General features: G+C 46.3%; 1 non-coding gene and 3 pseudogenes across 1 annotated transcript; all 4 read right to left on the bottom strand.

Annotated features, from left to right (window-relative positions):
- Window positions 1–105: 105 nt before the first annotated feature.
- On the bottom strand, window positions 106–327 carry LOC127637878 (uncharacterized; annotated as a pseudogene).
- Window positions 328–5,437: 5,110 nt separating this feature from the next.
- LOC127637842 (uncharacterized) lies at window positions 5,438–5,641 on the bottom strand (annotated as a pseudogene).
- Window positions 5,642–7,539: 1,898 nt separating this feature from the next.
- LOC127637854 (U1 spliceosomal RNA) lies at window positions 7,540–7,701 on the bottom strand. Its single transcript, XR_007969793.1, has one exon. It is a non-coding gene; the product is annotated as a U1 spliceosomal RNA (small nuclear RNA).
- Window positions 7,702–8,096: 395 nt separating this feature from the next.
- On the bottom strand, window positions 8,097–8,267 carry LOC127637829 (uncharacterized; annotated as a pseudogene).
- Window positions 8,268–18,045: the final 9,778 nt, after the last annotated feature.

Below are 18,045 nucleotides of genomic sequence, written 5' to 3' on the forward strand. Positions count from 1 at the left end.
GAACAAGAGCTAAAGTAAAGATTCCTCATTTGCCCGCTCTCAGACGCTTATTGAATTAATGAACAAAGATCTCTGCTTTTCATAACAAATGTTGATCCCCGGAAAGGGAAGCGCACCGTGCCTGGAAATACTGCAATACCAAGTCGATACGTAGAGTGGACGGAGCAAGCCCCTCTTCCATCTCCCAGGCCCAAAAATCCATTTAATATATGGTCCCCGGATAGGGGACGTATCAGATATTAAACTGATAAGAACAGATTTTTTTTTTTTTTTTTTTTTATTCCTTCACTAGGCAGATCTTATGTTACACAGCTCAAACAAAGAAAAAAGGTCATAGTCCCCAAATTACATAGATCCCCCCATGTTTACCTATATGTAAACACACAAATATAAATATACTGTATATAAAACATTAAGCAACATTCCCTCATTACGATTTCATACATACATTCTTTCTTCAACAACCCCGCCCCCCCAAAAAAACAAGATACATGTACATGTTTGTGAATCAATCCCTTCAATAACAAAAGTGCATACAGATATTCCCTAATATACCTGACCCCTAACAGCTACCAAAGTCCCCCTCACGTGCCCAATCGTTCCTCCCTTTCAACCCACTCCCACTCTCGGTAACCCTCTCCATACCCTAACAGTTCTCTCTTCACCAAAGCCCTCCTTAAAAACTTGCACTTCCTTCCTTATCCTCCCCAGCAGCCAGCAAAACACCTTGTATGGTGCTATGCGGCACACTTTCTTTCTCAAGCAACCCCCCCTCCATTCCCACAGAGCTCTTTTCCCTTCAGATATTACTCCCCACACTACCCTCCTCTTTTCTTTTCCTATACTGCCCAACCCCTGCCCATAAAGCACCAGCTCTCTTGTCAGCTCAGGACCCCCCATTCCTCCCACCAGTCCCTGACCATCCCCCACATAGCGACTGCCCCTGGGCAAGACCAGAGGGCATGCGAGATGGTCTCCTCCTCATTGCAGCCAACTGGGCACATCGGTACACCACTTTGTCCATGCCTGTAGAGGCTCTCTCACCGGCAGGCGTCCTAAGGCTGCCAGCCAGTTTAGGTCTTTACAGGCCCCTACCAGATACGATTCTTGCAGAGTCACCCACTCTATGTCATTAGAAGGCCGACTATATGAGGCTCTTTCAACCATCTCATCTCTCAGCCTGTCGTAGACTTGCCGGTGGTCAAGAATTACAGATTGGTCCAGACACCACCTGTTTTGTGCTATCCAAGTCGCCACCTTCTGATAATGCTCTGGCCTCTCTATGGACCACGGCCTCATGCTGCTCCAAAGAGTCAGTCTCCTCAGAGGAAGCCCAGCCAGAACCTTGCCAGAAGGTGTGCCCTGTGCTCCTCACATTCTACCACCAACTTAGCTGCGAAGGATGCAATAAGTGCAATACCTCTCAGAGGGATGCAAGGCACCCCTCTCCCCCCGTTCCTCAGATGCCTGCACATCTGGGCTCTAGCCACCAACTCCACCCCACTCCTCCATACAAATGAGAAGATCAACTTCTCCAATTCCCTCTCATACCGTGGTGGAGCCGGGTAGATGTAGGCCAGATGGTTCAGGCATGGGAGGAGATCTGTCCTTACTACCTCTACCCTACCCCATAATGACAGTTCTCTTCCCCTCCATCTCGTCAGCTTCCCTTTCACCTTCCTCACTCTGTTCTCCCAATTGGCCTGGGCACTGTTTTCCCTGTAGAAAAACACCCCTAGTATCTTGAGACCATCAGGGCAAAGGCTAAAACCCCCAGGGGCCTCCACCCTACCCCGCCATCTTCCTGCGAACATGACAGAGGACTTTTCCACATTCACCTTGGCACCCGTTGCCCTGCTGAACCTCAGTATTGTGTTACTGGCTACCTCAAAGTCCCTATCGGAGGTCAGGAAGAGGGTCATGTCATCCGCATACAGGGCCACTTTTACACCCTCCCTTTGCACCCAGGCAGGTGCAACCCCATCAAAGAAGGTTCAGAGCGCAGGGCTGCCGCCAGGGGCTCGATCGCCAGAATGTACAGTAGAGGCGACAGAGGGCACCCCTGTCTCACCCCCCCTAGTTGCCTCACTGGTTCAGAGAGACAGCCGTTCACCCCTACTCTACTAAACGCTCCCTCATAAAGCAACCTTACCCAGGCCCTGAAGCCCGACCCAAAGTTCAGTCGCTCCAAAACTGTGGCCAGAAATCTGTGGCTCACTCTGTCAAAGGCCTTTTCTTGGTCAATGCTCAAGAGTGCTAAAGGCAGGTTACGTTGCTCCACCCAGCAAACACAGTCTCTGGTCAGTGCCAAATTCAGAGTCCCGTTCTACCCGGTACCCCACAAGTCTGGTCTGAATGGATTACCGATCCTATCACCCTCCCTAAACGTAAGGTCAATGCCTTAGCCAGTATTTTATAATCGACTGCCAGGATGGTGATGGGCCTCCAGTTCGCCAGGTTCTCCTTGGGCCCTTTTTTATATAACAGGGTCACCAGCCCTGTTCTCATAGAGGGAGGCAAGCGCCCCTCCTCCAGGCCCTCCTGATACACCCTAACTAGGTCCTCCTTTAGCTGGGGAGAAAGGCCTTATAGAACTCTATAGGAAGGCCATCTACCCCTGGCGCCTTACCTCCCTTAAGAGAACTCACTGCTTCCTCAACCTCCCTGCAGGTTATCGGCGCTTCCAAGTCCTCCCGATCCCTCCTACATAAGCCCACACCCAGGTTTTTCAAAAACTCTTCTACCTCTAAAATTGGAGCGCCCTGTCACTGAAGAGCTTTTTATAAAATGCAGCTGCCATCTGTAACATCTTATCTGTCTGAGTGACCACCCCCTTCAGCCTGTAGGCCCTCGATGATCGCATGTCGCTGGCGGTCCCTAACTGTGGTGAAGAAGAACCTTGTCGGTCTTTCATCTAAGACCCTCTTCCTGACCCCGATTGCAACAGGACTCCCTCTGCCTCCTCCAGGTAGACCTCCCCAGAGACTCCTGCAATAGCCTGGCCCTCTCCCATCCCTCACTTGTAACCAAACTACCTGTACCCCATAGCTCTTGCAGCTCTAATGACAAGCTCTGCACTCGTGCTCGCCTTTGCTCGGCTCTAGCTCTTCCCCAGCAGCTGCAGAAGACAGCCACTCTTTCCTTCACCCCTCCCACCATGCTCCGTGTGACTCGAAGAGACCACGCAGATTCCTCCACCCCTCATACAACCTCCCAAGAGCTTCCAAAAACACTTTATTTTTAAGATTTGTAGTGTTAAATTTCCACTTCCTCTCGCCTCTCCTTACCCCTCCACCCAAATTTGCCCACACTCCTACCATGCAATGATCTGAGAGCCACATGGGCAAGTGGGTATATCTGCTCAGCTGTACTCTGGCTGGGAAGAATAAGTAATCCAGTCTTGAAGCTGCCCCTCTGCTATTCTGCCATGTGTATTCCCTCACATCTTCCCCGATGCCCTGAAGGAGTCTTGAGAGAGAAGCTTGCAACTAATTGTGCAAGTTCTCCCCCTCTCCCAGAGAGACGTTAAAGTCTCCCCAAAGACCACCCTGCGGTTTGTAAACAGAATCGGGCTATGGCCCCCAAAACCCTTCCCTTTCTGCCAGCTTACTCGGCCCAGTATACATTTATTAACCGGAGCGCTACCCCCTCCACCTCACGTCTACAACCAACACCCTCCCTGGGACCGGAAAGCTAGTAGTTTCCACCTCAAATTCCCAGGAAAAGAACAGAATGCCCACCCCATCCGCCCTCCCATCTCCCACTCCCCATTCTAGTGGACCTGCATCCCACCCCTCTGAAAACCATGACTTATCCCTTTCTTGTTTCAGATGGCATTCTTGGAGGAATAAAACATCGAGAGGCAAGGATCTGACAGACAGGAACATAGCAGCTCTTTTCCTAGGCATCCTAATTCCTCTCACATTTAAAGTGGCCACCCTCAGCCAGTTAGTCCCCCATTCTCACCCGCTCCCCCTCAGTGCCCCTCTCCCCTGACCCCCTGTCTCTCCTCATGTTTACCCCCCTCATTAACTACTCTAGGAGACTATTTTCCATCCCCTTCCCTCCCTGCCTGCCTTTTGCCCTCCTCTCTACCACCTGCGTCCACCCCCCTGAGTCTAAAATACCCGCCTCTCCTTCCTCCTCCTTTTCCATTCTGTCCCCCCATGAGGCATTGCCCTCCCCCAGTTCCTCGTCCTCAGTCACTGACCCCATAACAGTCATTGTCCTACTACACTTGACCCCGGGCCACCGTCCAGGCTCGAGGCTTTGCGGCGGCTTAAGCTCAGTGACCCTGAAAGTCTTTGCTGCTCTCCCGCTCGAGATCTTCCACTGGTGTTCTCCTGTGTAGTGGCCTGTATATGTTGCCCCCTACCCTCCATTGCACCTGTAAGGAGCTCGCTGATATCAAAGTCTGACCAGTACTGGGACGTAGATGCTTCCTCTTCCTTCGTATCCTGAATGTGCTCTTTTTCCCCAACTTTCCTTCTCTCTCTCAGCACTTGTTTCCGATCGGGCAGTCCTTCCCTTGCTCTCTGACTTTGGTTCTCATAGGGCCTTCGTTAATTATCTCTGTCACATCAATCTCTGACCACTCCTGTGATGGGGATAACTGATTGATGACTGTTTTGAGTGGGCCTTGCTGTGTAGCGCTCCCTCATCTTCCTCCTCCAAATCTCCCTTCGAGTCACTCTGCTGCTGCTCCTCCAGCGAGATCAACATTTCCTCTGCCTCCAGTGGTTGACCCTGCAGGCTTCCAACTGAACTCCTAGAAGCTTCCTCAGGGTCCGCCAGCAAAGTACCAGACTCCACCTGCAGAGCATCGTCCTCCCTAAAGAGACTTGCAAAAGTCCTTTTCCTCTCGCGGGCACCCTCTATACAGGTGTTCTTCACTTCCACACAGGCTGCATCTTTTGGAGCCTTGCATTCTGCAGAGCTATGGTCAGTCATGCTGCAAAAGCGGCAGCGAAGACCGGGCAGCTTGACTTAATGTGCCCCTGTCCTCCACACCTCCGACAATACATAGGCTGCCCGGGTAATGAAGGAAGCCACGGTTTGGCCCAATGGAAAAACTTCCAGGAGGATGTATGATGCTTCCTCCCATCGTCTTCAACCTAACGAGAAATCGTCTCTTCCCATTCCATATTCCATGCCTGTCCCTCAGCCGCTCTCCTCCTCTGACAGCCTCGCAATACCGAGTGAGAAAGGCCATCACGTCTCCGTCCTCCACAAAGGGATTATACACATGCACCGTCAGGGGGAGAAAATCCTGGGTGAACACCGGCTGTAGGTGCAAACCTTGCAGATATGCATGTTCTTTCTTTTTTTCCCAGGCCTCATAAAATGCAACACAGTCTTTTAAGCCAAAAAAGGTCAAATCAAAAAATCCTACCGTGGCAAAATCTTGCAGACAGAAAACCGCAGTAGCTGGGATCTTGAAGATTTCTTTTAACAATTCCAACACAACAAAATCTCTTCCAAAGCGTTCTTTGACCGTTGCAGCTGCATCCTCTTTCACAGACATCCGCACCGTATTCCTCAACCGCACCATTCTGGCCGGCGTCGTCGCCTCCTCTTCCAGCATAGTGCCCGATAAGAACAGATACTACACTTGATCTTAGCCAAAAGGCCGAGAAGCGATGCCGTAATCACTCTGTGAGAGGACGGCCGGAAACGGAAAAGCGAGATGAGGTCATGGTGAGAGCGTCAAAGGTCACAAACTATCAAGTAGACATGGACGGTTTGACCAGTGCGGGACCAAACAAAATGGACCATGCCACTCCACGATGCAATATCAGCGTGCAACACTTTTCAGCGTAACAAGCAAAGCATTGTTCCCACCAAAAAACGATCAAATGATACTTTATTGATGTCTTTCTCTCAGCTCGAAGGCCGCTGGAGTGCCGTTGGCCGAAACCCCGTGTGGAGGCCAAACTGATCTTTCTACTCACATTTGAACATTTGGGATTTATGTTTTCTTCTGCTATGTTTTTGTGTGCCCTTCGCAATGTTATATTACACATTGGCTTTTCGTGTAAAGGGAACAATGTGTATGCATTGTCAATGTGTGCCCAACCAACGCTGACACCACACCTAGCTTTGTTTCTATGTCTCAGTGAAGGACGCTGAAGTCTCTTGTTTCAGAGTAGCTAATCAAACGCTGGGGCCAGACAGACCTTTTTATTCTCTTATGAACGCAAATCGTGGCTTTTTTCTTTTCTTTTCTTTTCTTTTTCGGATCCATTGGGTCCAAAGTTTAACTTTGGCTCTGTACTTTTAATAATTCAGGCTAATCTCGCTTTTCTCTTACACTGAACAAGTGAGCTTGAAGTGAAGACGAAATCCTTTGTGAGCAAGTAGGAAATCCTGCGTGTTTAGGTGATGGCGTCCACTTCAGTAGCAGATACGGTTCTTTATTTCTATCTCTGTCGGATCGCTGAACGCCATATTTCCTTTGTCTTAGTTTGATACAGCGCTTCATTTCTATTTGTGAGCTCGGAGGATGCCGTGTGGTCTTTGTCTTAGTTTGATACAGCGCAAGAAAATTCAACTTGTGTAACAGAAATTCCAGTTTCAAAGTTCAGAAAAATAGGAGTCTGCTCTAAGAGATATTTAACATTTAATCTATACTGTTTTCACATTATTCATGAAAATATGTCATCGGTGGTAAACCATTTAGTTCCTGTTACATATATTTATTGAAATACTTAGTGGTATAGAGTTTGTGATGGAATTGACAGCAAATTAGAAAATTCTTCTTTTAAGAGAATTTGTCATTAGTGTTGTCGACACTTGCATTATTCGTTAAACAAAATTCAGTCATAAAATAATCAACCAAAGTCGAGTTGCCCTTTATGAATAATAATAATAATAATGACAATATGTTAAATAACTGTTTTACCCTCAGCTTTAATGGGAAAAGCTGAACTGATTATAAATGCTTTCTTTTTTTATTTGTATTTTTATTTTGGAAATATCCCTTTCACATGTAAGCACATCCTGGCGTTTAGTTTTTTTTAACCCAGTATTTATATGTCCATCTTCTGTTTCCTCCCTGTGCTTTCATATAATTGTTAATTGACTGAATTTTCCACTATTCTTAACATCAGTAAGATTGGAGGAAAGCAGAATCCGTTGTCAGCATGTCTTTCTTCATCTTGTGGGGTTTTTAAAGATAGCATCATTGAACTTTAACGTTTATGTTTCTTACGTTGAAATGATCAGTGACAACGCAAGGCTTTCTTTTCGGAGGGACATGCATACGAATGTTACAATATTTAAACGTGTTTTTGATCGTGTTCACGTTAAGTGAGGATTCCGTTTCTACAGATGGAGATGCAAATGAGAAATAAACAAGACCATTGCTTAGGATTCAAAATATTGTATAAAAGAAAGCGAGCCTTTCAACATTGTTTAATGCTGTCTTAAAATCTAAACAGTGCAAAACGAATGATCAGGTTGGCGTTTATGGGAAGCACCTCAATTGAGAGCACGCCCGACAAACACAACAGAGATAGTTTTCTTTTTTAAACGAATGACCAGGGAGAGCGCGGACGCAGTCCCCACTACCAGAAATTATGCAGTCGAGATTCCCACATTTGGGGAATTCGCAAGGGTCAGCACAACCGAAGTGCAATGGCCGAGCCTCACCCTGGGTGAACCACCTTCATGATCATAGTGTCTCCCCTACCAGGTAAGTATAAGTGCAAGGGTTTTGGGGCAGAGGGCCCATTCTCCTCTTTACCATTCATACCAACGTTGTCCTCATACACAAACAAATCATCCACAACTCCTAGTGCATGAATGCGCTTTGCAATTAAACAGGCGTGTACACAAACTTTAAACCCCAACTTTTATTGCTACCAAGTCTGTGTATTAGTTCTCTGCCTTGTGACAGTTTGTGGTCTCAGGAGTGAACGACAACAGCACTATACCATTCGCTTTCGGCCGACGAGTCGGCGTTTCGTTCACGGACACGCAATCACACACCTGAACAAGAGCTAAAGTAAAGATTCCTTATTTGCCCGCTCTCAGACGCTTATTGAATTAATGAACAAAGATCTCTGTCTTTCATAACAAATGTTGATCCCCCGAAAGGGAAGCGCACCGTGCCTGGAAATACTGCAATACCAAGTCGATACGTAGAGTGGACGGAGCAAGCCCCTCTTCCATCTCCCAGGCCCAAAAATCCATTTAATATATGGTCCCCGGATAGGGACGTATCAGATATTAAACTGATAAGAACAGATTTTTTCTTTCGAAAAAATTTTTATTGTCACTCTTTTTCTTTTTTCCACAATTTTTCTTTTCAAATATGTTTTCACACAATCTTACCATTTTCCTTTAACCAATAAAACAAAACATATACACACAACTTCATAATATTTGCAAAATAAAAAGGACAATTAACAAGACAAATTTAAGACACTAGTAAAATCATAAAAAATCTTAAAAGTCCATATTTTTCAATTGTGTGCTTAAAAGTCCATATTTTTCAATTGTGTGTTAAAAGTAATGTTTTAAAAATAATAAATAAAAACAACTTGGTGCCAATTTAAAATGCCATCTATTGTTCAAGACCGGGATGAGTCCCTATCAAATTGGCCATCATCCCACTCTCCAGGAAAGGCACTTGGCATGCCGCTTCTGTGCTCAGAGGAGATCCCTCTCCTCCTGCCCGCTGGCCTGCTGTTCCCGTAGCCGGTGGTGGTAAGGGTGCATCTACAGGCGGCCAAAGTACGGTGGCGGCCGGGACCTCTTCCGTGTGACCCCGGCCCCCGGTCCGAATAACAGCGCCGGTACCCCTGCAGCGTTGATGTTACCATTTGCTCGCTCGCGTGGAGGGGAACCGTAACGTGTTTCCCCACCAGCAGGTTTCTTGTGGTCCAGATGGCATCCTTGATTGAGTTGAAAGTGAGCCAGAGCGAGGTAAAGTTTTTGCTGTACAGTCCTTCAAGCCCTGGCCCACACCAAGGATGGCGAGCTTGTAATCCATCTGGACCCTACCCGCTGGCAGGCACGGGAAATACAGGGGCCGGTCTTGGCCCACAGGTCCGCGCAGCAGCTGCACTCCCAGAGCAGGTGTCGTACTGTCTCCGGGGCACTACACCCCGGACGAGGGCAGACTGGATTCTTGGCCATGCCTCTGGAGTGCATCACCGCCCTGACCGGGAGGATCTCATGGGCCACCATCCACGCCATGTCCTTGTGCCTATTCTGGAGAGTTGGGTGGGCAGCATTTTTCCAAACATCTTTTGCCTCACCTAGTGTGAGGCCTGGGACTGGACTCACTGTTTCCCGGTCCTGCACAAAAGAGACAAGAGATTTGTGGTTGGTTAAAAGGGTGACATCTTGCGACTCTAAACAATTTCTTTTAAAAACTTCTTGATAAAATCATATTCTTTTGGAAGATTAAAAGCCACTGGGGTTGTCAAATCTTTTTTTAAAATCTTTAAAGCTCTCAGATAAGACCCCATCCAAAAGCGGGCCATGGCTGCAGTCTTATTTTCTGTGGATGGGGTCACCGCATAACCAATATGCAGGGCAGTGAAGCGGCTGGCTAAAAACAGGTGGGGGTCTGGGAGGCCTTTTCCCCCATTTTCTGGTCTTTTCCAGAAAAGACCAGAATCTCTTTCCAACGAGATCTCTTTCCAACGAGAGACGAGGGACTGCTGCGTTATGTGCCTTACAGAAACCTGGCTGTCTACGGAGATTCCAGACTCGGCCATCGAAATCACGGGCTTTTCCGTGCACCGAGCGGACAGAGCGAAAGACCTCTCTGGTAAAAGCAGAGGTGGTGGTGTATGTTTTATGATCAACAAATCATGGTGTGATCAGAGGAACGTACATTTCATCAAGTCTTTTTGCTCTCCTGATCTGGAATATCTCATGCTTCTGTGTCGACCATTCTGGCTGCCGAGGGAATTCACAGCGGTTATCATCACAGCTGTGTACATCCCCCGCAAGCCGACACAGACCGGGCACTCAGGGAACTGTATGGGTGTATAAGTGAGCAGGAAACCGCGCACCCTGAGGCTGCGTTCATTGTTGCCGGGGACTTTAACAAAGCCAACTTCAAAGCAATCGCCCCAAAATACCACCAACACATAAAGTTCAACACACGAGGGACCGGGTTTTGGATCATTGTTACTCTCCCTTCCGGAAGGCTACAAATCCCTCCCCGCCCCCATTTGGCAAATCGGACCATTCTTCCGTTCTGCTTCTGCCCGCTTACAGGCAGAAACTGAAACAGGAAGCACCCACCCTCAGAACGATCCAGTGCTGGTCGGACCAATCAGACTCTGCGCTACAAGACTGTTTTGATCACGCGGACTGGGAGATGTTCCGGTCCGCCTCTGATGACGACATCGAGGTTTACGCTGACAGCGTAACGTGTTTCATCAGGAAGTGCGTAGAGGACGTTGTTCCGACCAAAACTATACGGATATACCCCAACCAGAAACCATGGTTTAACGGCGATGTTCAGCGGCACTCACTGCGCGGACCTCCGCTTTAATTCTCCTAACACGGAGGAGCGTAAACAAGCCAGTTATGCCCTCCGTAACACTATCAGTGCAGCTAAACGCCAGTACAGGCACAAGCTTGAAGGCCAGTTCAACACCACTGACTCTAGAAGTATGTGGCAGGGAATTAACACAATCACGGACTACAAGCGGAATAAAGTCTCCGCCATGAACACCGCTGCATCTCTCCCGGACGAACTTAATACATTTTATGCTCGTTTTGAGGACAGTAACACCGCCCTCGCGGAGAGAGCACTCGCTGCTGACGCTACAGAGGTTGATTCACTCTCCGTCTCTGTTGTGGATGTAACCCGATCATTCCGACGGGTGAACATCCGTAAAGCCGCGGGTCCAGACGGCATTCCGGGCCGCGTCATCAGAGCGTGCTGCGAATCAACTGGCTGGTGTTTTTACGGACATTTTCAATCTGTCCCTCTCCCTGTCTGTAGTCCCCACATGCTTCAAAACATCAACCATTGTGCCTGTACCGAAGCAAGCTATAATCACATGCTTAAATGACTGGCGTCCTGTTGCTCTGACCCCCATCATCAGCAAATGCTTCGAGAGGTTAATCAGAGATCACATCTGCTCTGTTCTGCCCCCTCTTTGGACCCATTGCAGTTTGCCTACCGCAACAACCGCTCCACTGATGATGCCATTGCATCTACAATACACACTGCTCTCTCCCACCTGGAAAAAGGAACACATATGTGAGAATGCTGTTTGTAGACTACAGCTCAGCATTCAACACCATAGTGCCCTCCAAGCTTGATGAGAAACTCCGGGCTCTGGGCTTAAACAGCTCGCTGTGCAGCTGGATCCTGGATTTCCTGTCAGGCAGACGTCAGGTGGTTAGAATGGGCAGCAACACCTCCTCATCACTGACCCTCAACACTGGAGCCCCACAGGGCTGTGTTCTCAGCCCACTCCTGTATTCCCTGTACACACATGACTGTGTGGCAACACATAGCTCCAATGCCATCATTAAGTTTGCTGACGATACGACGGTGGTAGGTCTGATCACTGACAATGATGAAAGAGCCTACAGAGAGGAGGTGCACACTCTGACACGCTGGTGTCAGGAGCACAACCTCTCCCTCAACGTCAGTAAAACCAAGGAGCTTGTTGTGGACTTCAGGAAGAAAGACGGAGAACACAGCCCCATCACCATCAATGGAGCACCGGTGGAGAGAGTCAGCAGCTTCAAGTTCCTCGGTGTCCACATTACTGAGGAACTCACATGGTCCGTCCACACTGAGGCCGTTGTGAAGAAGGCTCACCAGCGCCTCTTCTTCCTGAGACGGCTGAGGAAGTTTGGAATGAACCACCACATCCTCACACGGTTCTACACCAGCACTGTAGAGAGCATCCTGACTGGCTGCATCACCGCCTGGTACGGCAATAGCACCGCGTACAACTGCAAAGCCCTGCAAAGGGTGGTGCGAACTGCCAGGAACATCATCGGAGGTGAGCTTCCCTCCCTCCAGGACATATACACCAGGCGGTGTGTGAAAAAAGTCACCCAAGTCATGGGCTGTTCTCACTGCTACCATCAGGCAGGCGGTATCGCAGCATCAGGACCCGCACCAGCCGACTACATGATAGCTTTTTCCCCCAAGCAATCAGACTGTTGAACTCTTGATCTATCAGGATCAATAATTAGCACTGCACTTTATTAATCTATAATCTCACACTGGACTGTCAACATATTCTCCTCAATACAACTGCTATATATATATATATACACATATATATTTCATATACTCCCACTTATTGTATTGTATTATATATTCTGTTCTATATTCTGCATTGTATATAATTATTGTGTTGTGTAAGTATGTGTACATTTGATATGTAAATTGTTTTGTGTAAGTATGTTGTTTATTGTAATTGGTATATGTCTCGTCACTGTCATGACTGCTATGTTGCTCGGAACTGCACACAAGAATTTCACCTACTGTTGCACTTGTGTACATGGTAGTGTGACAATAAAGTGATTTGATTTGATTTGATTTTTCTTGATGACCTCCCTTTTCAGTCTTTCCCACCTGGACCCCCACAAGAAATAAAACACTGCCCTCTCCAGGTCTAGAAGAAAACTCCTAGGGGGACTAAAAACAGAGCATGTAAGTAAAAGTAAGGGTAAAATCACTGCTTTAAATATTAAAACCTTTCCTTCTAGAGTCAATCGTCTTAGTCCCCAAAACCCCAGTCTTTGCCTGACTTTCCCTATCATGTCAGTCCAATTTCCCCGTCCTCCACCCTCATTGTCAAATTTAACCCCTAAAATTTTTAAATCAGTCTCTTTAAAAACGACTTCAAGTCCACCTGTGTCCACGTTTCCCCACGGCCCGAAAAACTGGGCCTCGGACTTACTTCTGTTGAGCTTGGCGCCCGAGGCCTGACCGTACCAGTCTGTCACATCCATTGCTCTTCTTACTGATAAAAAATCTGTCGCTAAAAGGGTCACGTCGTCCATGTACAGAACACAGGTCGCCGTCAATCCACCAGTCCCCGGAACGTCTAGTCCTTTAATCCATTTATCCTTTCTCAAGATCTGTGCCAGTGGCTCAATGCACGCCACATAAAGGAGTGGAGATAAAGGGCATCCCTGACGGACACCACTACAGATATTTATTGTTTTGGTTAAGTGCCCATTTACAAGACTTTTGCTGACCATGTCATTGTACAGCAGTCCCACCCAGGCTATGAACCTCCCTGGAAAACCCATTTTTGTCAGTACGTGAAACAAGTACTGGTGCGAGACACGATCAAATGCTTTTTCAAAATCTAAATTGAGGACTACTAACCGAAAATTTCTGTCCCTCGCATAACAGATGGCATCTCTAATCAGTACTAGGCTGTCCGTGATCTTCCTCCCTGGCACAGCACAAGCTTGATCCGGGTGGATTACGTCCTCTAAAACAGTCGACATACGTGTGGCTAAAATCCTACTAAAAAGCTTACAGTCAAAATTTAAAAGCGTAATCGGTCGCCAGTTCTTTAGGTCAGTCTTGTCTCCCTTTTTGTACAACAGTGAAACTGTCCCTATTCTAAAGCTGTCGGGAAGTCTGGTCAAAGTCTCAAATTCTTTAAAAACGGTCAATAATTCATGTGCTAAAATATCCCAAAAAGTCCCATAAAACTCTAGGGGGAGTCCATCCATTCCTGGGGACTTCCCCTTTTTAAAACTTTTAAGAGCCTTGTGAATTTCTAAAATGTTAAAATCCTGGGATAAAAAAACACCTTTGCCATTGACATTTTTCTCTAAAAACGCTAAAACTTCCCTTAAAGTGTCATTATCTACTCTTTTTTTGCAATACAAATCTTCATAATATTTTGTGACCCCACTTAATACGTCTTTTGTTGTGTGCGCTTCCCTCCCTCCAGTTTTCAAAGATGTTATTACCCCTCCCCGTGTAATAATTTTTTTAAAAAAATATCTAGTGCACTTCTCCCCTTCCTCCAGGTCTTTTTCTCTGCTTCTTAACATGACACCTTTGCTTTTTGTTTCACTTAAAATTGACATCTGCTTTTTGACTTCTTTGACCTCTTCACTAAAATCAAAACCATTATTTAAAAGATTAAAATATCTCTGTAATCGTTTTTGCAGCCCCTGTATGCATCGCTTCTCTCTGTTTTTTCTATCTTTCCCTACATTCCTAAAAAATTGTCTTGTCCGATCTTTTACCATGTCCCACCACTGTGCACTTGTGTCGTAAAAGTCTTGGAGGGTCTGCCATTGGCTGAGCTGCTCCCTATATTCTCTAATTACTTCTTCATCTTTCAAAAGGGAACAGTTCAGCTTCCAGAGCCCTCCCCCTACCGTCACACCCGAGGGCAGTGAAAGGGTGCAGGACAGCATAACGTGGTCAGAGAAGAAAATGGGAGTCAATATAGCATCAGTAGGCGGGAAGTCTCTTGTAAAAATGTAGTCAATTCGAGAGGCTTTGGAGCCATCACCACTGAACCAGGTGAAGCCCTCCTCTCTTTGATGCAATTTTCTAAAACAGTCAGTTAATCTAAAATCTTTCACTAACCCCTGCAATAAAAATGATGTTTTATCTACTTTAAAATCATCAGCTACCCTCTTCCTATCTCTTTTTGTTAAAACACAATTAAAATCACCTGCCACAACTAGGGGGGCTCTACCCAGCATATGGGGCTGCAAGTCTTCTAAAAGCTCATACCTTTGATTTTTCCCTGTAAAACCATATACATTAAGAATGTTAAAAACCTTATCTAAAAAAGTCAGATTTGCCAAAATTGCCCGCCCATCCCTTACCACAGTGCTACCTTCACCAAGATATTTGGGTTATTAATTAAAATGGCAACACCGTCGTTTTTGTTAAAATTGGAACCACTCCATAGCGAAAGGCCCGAGGTCCAAAGCTCCTCCCACTTCCTGTAATTCTCCAAAAAAGGAAGAGCACATTCTTGCAACATAAAAACATCTGACTTAAAAAATTTTAAACAGGATAAAACACTCTGTGCTCGCAGAGTAGACCTCACACTTCTCACATTTATTGTAGAGATAGTGAGGGCCATGAGCAGTGTGATTAAAAGGTATGGGCTATTAAGAAACATTGTATATTAAAATCACAGAGATATAATTAAAATCATATTAAAACTTGTGACACTTAGGTCTCCTTTAACCTGGAAGACCCAGGGTCAGGAGGGTAGGTGCTCGAAGCCAGAGAAATTCTCTTGCAGCTCTTTTGGCGACGATGATTTTAGCTTCACATGCAGAAAAGAGACCTCATTTGGGGATCCAAAAGGCCACACATGGTCCAGACAGCCCGAAAAGGAGCTGTCTGGGCACTGCATTGGCCTAAGCTTTTTTTCCTCTGTTTCAAGCAAAGGGGATCCTGCGGGCCTTTTCTGCACTTGAGCGTTTGGGAGTGAACACCCAGTTTCACTCCCACTCGAAACCGTTTGGAGGGAGGAAACTGTTTCCTCCTCCCCCTCCTCCATTTCTGATTCAATATTCTTTGGGGAGGGAGGAGTTTCCTCAACCTGTTCCAGTACTCGGTTAGACTCCACCCCCATGACCGCCCCACTTCCTTCCTCCTGTCCAATCCCGGAGGCTGGCTGGGAATTTGAATTTCCCGCCAAAACCTCCGGTCCCGCCTCCTCCTCTCTAAATATTATGGTTTTGTATGGTTGTGGGGCAGCCATTTTGTTTGCTTTTAATTTGTTGGCAAAGCTTTTAGGGCAATCTCTGTAGAGGTGGTTTGAATCTCCACAGAGGTTACACCGTCTGCCATTGGTACATTCCTCAAACTGTGACCAATTTCTCTACACTTCCCACATATTATCTCTTGGCATGCTTCAGCAAGATGCCCAAATTTCGCACACTTCCTACACAACTTGGGCATCCCCTGATAATGAATGTAGCCTCTGTTCTCTCCCAACACAATCATGGAAGGTAGATGTTTCAGACCCTGGTAGCCCCCGGCGTCTTCCCATTGTTTAATGGGAATTCGCCAGGAGCATGTCCAAATGCCATCCTCATCCAACACTTTGACTGGTGGACCTCGAACAGTGCAAAATCTACCCAGCCAAATACAGATATCATCTCCAGTTACTGTTTCATTGAACATCCTGACAATCACAGTTTTAAATGTGTTGTCAGAAAGTTTCTCCGCAGAAAACATGGAAAACTGGGCCTTAACTGAATCAAACTTTTGCCAAAACATACTCAACAAGGAAGCACTTTTGAAACTTAGGTCAAACCTTTTGTTCAGGGGCAGAGTCATTAAACAATTCAATTCATCAGGCTTAAAATTAAGGGTGTTTTGGATCAGCCTTCTGGAAAAGTCAAGCCGTGACATCTCCAGAAGCTTCCCCTCCACCTCCCTAAATAAAAACCGCACGCTGTGGTGCCTCCTTGTGCCAGCACGGGCAGCTGACATTTTGGAGGCACCAACAGGCTAAAATACACAATAAAAAGTATAAAATTTTACAATAAAAAACTTAAAACAGCAAATAAATTAACTCAAATAAGCAATAAATATGACACAAGATAAAAATAAAAAACGTACCTTTTCAGTTGTCTGCAAAAGCTCGTTTCAAAATGTTCTCTCAATTGGAATAGCCCAAAGCCACAACAACGGCTAAAGGCTCCGCCCAACTGAGAAGTCGATCGCTGTCTCCACCTTCAGAACTTAGCCAAAAGGCCGAGAAGCGATGCCGTAATCACTCTGTGAGAGGACGGCCGGAAACGGAAAAGCGAGATGAGGTCACGGTGAGAGCGTCAAAGGTCACAAACTATCAAGCAGACATGGACGGTTTGGACCAGTGCGGGACCAAACAAAATGGACCATGCCACTCCACGATGCAATATCAGCGTGCAACACTTTTCAGCGTAACAAGCAAAGCATTGTTCCCACCAAAAAACGATCAAATGATACTTTATTGATGTCTTTCTCTCAGCTCGAAGGCCGCTGGAGTGCCGTTGGCCGAAACCCCGTGTGGAGGCCAAACTGATCTTTCTACTCACATTTGAACATTTGGGATTTATGTTTTCTTCTGCTATGTTTTTGTGTGCCCTTTGCAATGTTATATTACACATTGGCTTTTCCTGTAAAAGGGAACAATGTGTATGCATTGTCAATGTGTGCCCAACCAACGCTGACACCACACCTAGCTTTGTTTCTATGTCTCAGTGAAGGACGCTGAAGTCTCTTGTTTCAGATTAGCTAATCAAACGCGGGGGCCAGACAGACCTTTTTATTCTCTTATGAACGCAAATCGTGGCTTTTTTTCTTTTCTTTTTCGGATCCATTGGGTCCAAAGTTTAACTTTGGCTCTGTACTTTTAATAATTCAGGCTAATCTCGCTTTTCTCTTACACTGAACAGTGAGCTTGAAGTGAAGACGAAATCCTTTGTGAGCAAGTAGGAAATCCTGCGTGTTTAGGTGATGGCGTCCACTTCTGTAGCAGATACGGTTCTTTATTTCTGTCTCTGTCGGATCGCTGAACGGCAAATTTCCTTTGTCTTAGTTTGATACAGCGCTTCATTTCTATTTGTGAGCTCGGAGGATGCCGTGTGGTCTTTGTCTTAGTTTGATACAGCGCAAGAAAATTCAACTTGTGTAACAGAAATTCCAGTTTCAAAGTTCAGAAAAATAGGAGTCTGCTCTAAGAGATATTTAATGTTGCAGGTCCCGGCACCGGAGACCCAGCTGACAGATTACAGTTATCTGTAAAACAGGATTCAATGTAAAGAATGACAGAGTCGCGTCTGCTCTTTCTCAGCCCCTCTGCAGATATGAGGGAGCATGCGCAGTTCACGGTTTCGTTCGCGACCCTCCAGCCAGCATGTCAAAATAAGAGTCCTTTACTTTTGTCCACATAAATGCAAATATAAGTATGTTAATTTGCATACATTATAAGCCAATAATGCAATCATTTTACTCTTAGCTATATTCAAAAGAAGGGAAAAAAAACACAATTGTGTACATACTTTGTGTGTATCACACTCTCCCTGACAAAATAAGAAAAGCTCCAGTGGTCAACC

Source organism: Xyrauchen texanus, chromosome 45 (assembly GCF_025860055.1).
Source record: "Xyrauchen texanus isolate HMW12.3.18 chromosome 45, RBS_HiC_50CHRs, whole genome shotgun sequence".
NCBI classification, from domain to species: Eukaryota; Metazoa; Chordata; class Actinopteri; order Cypriniformes; family Catostomidae; genus Xyrauchen; species Xyrauchen texanus.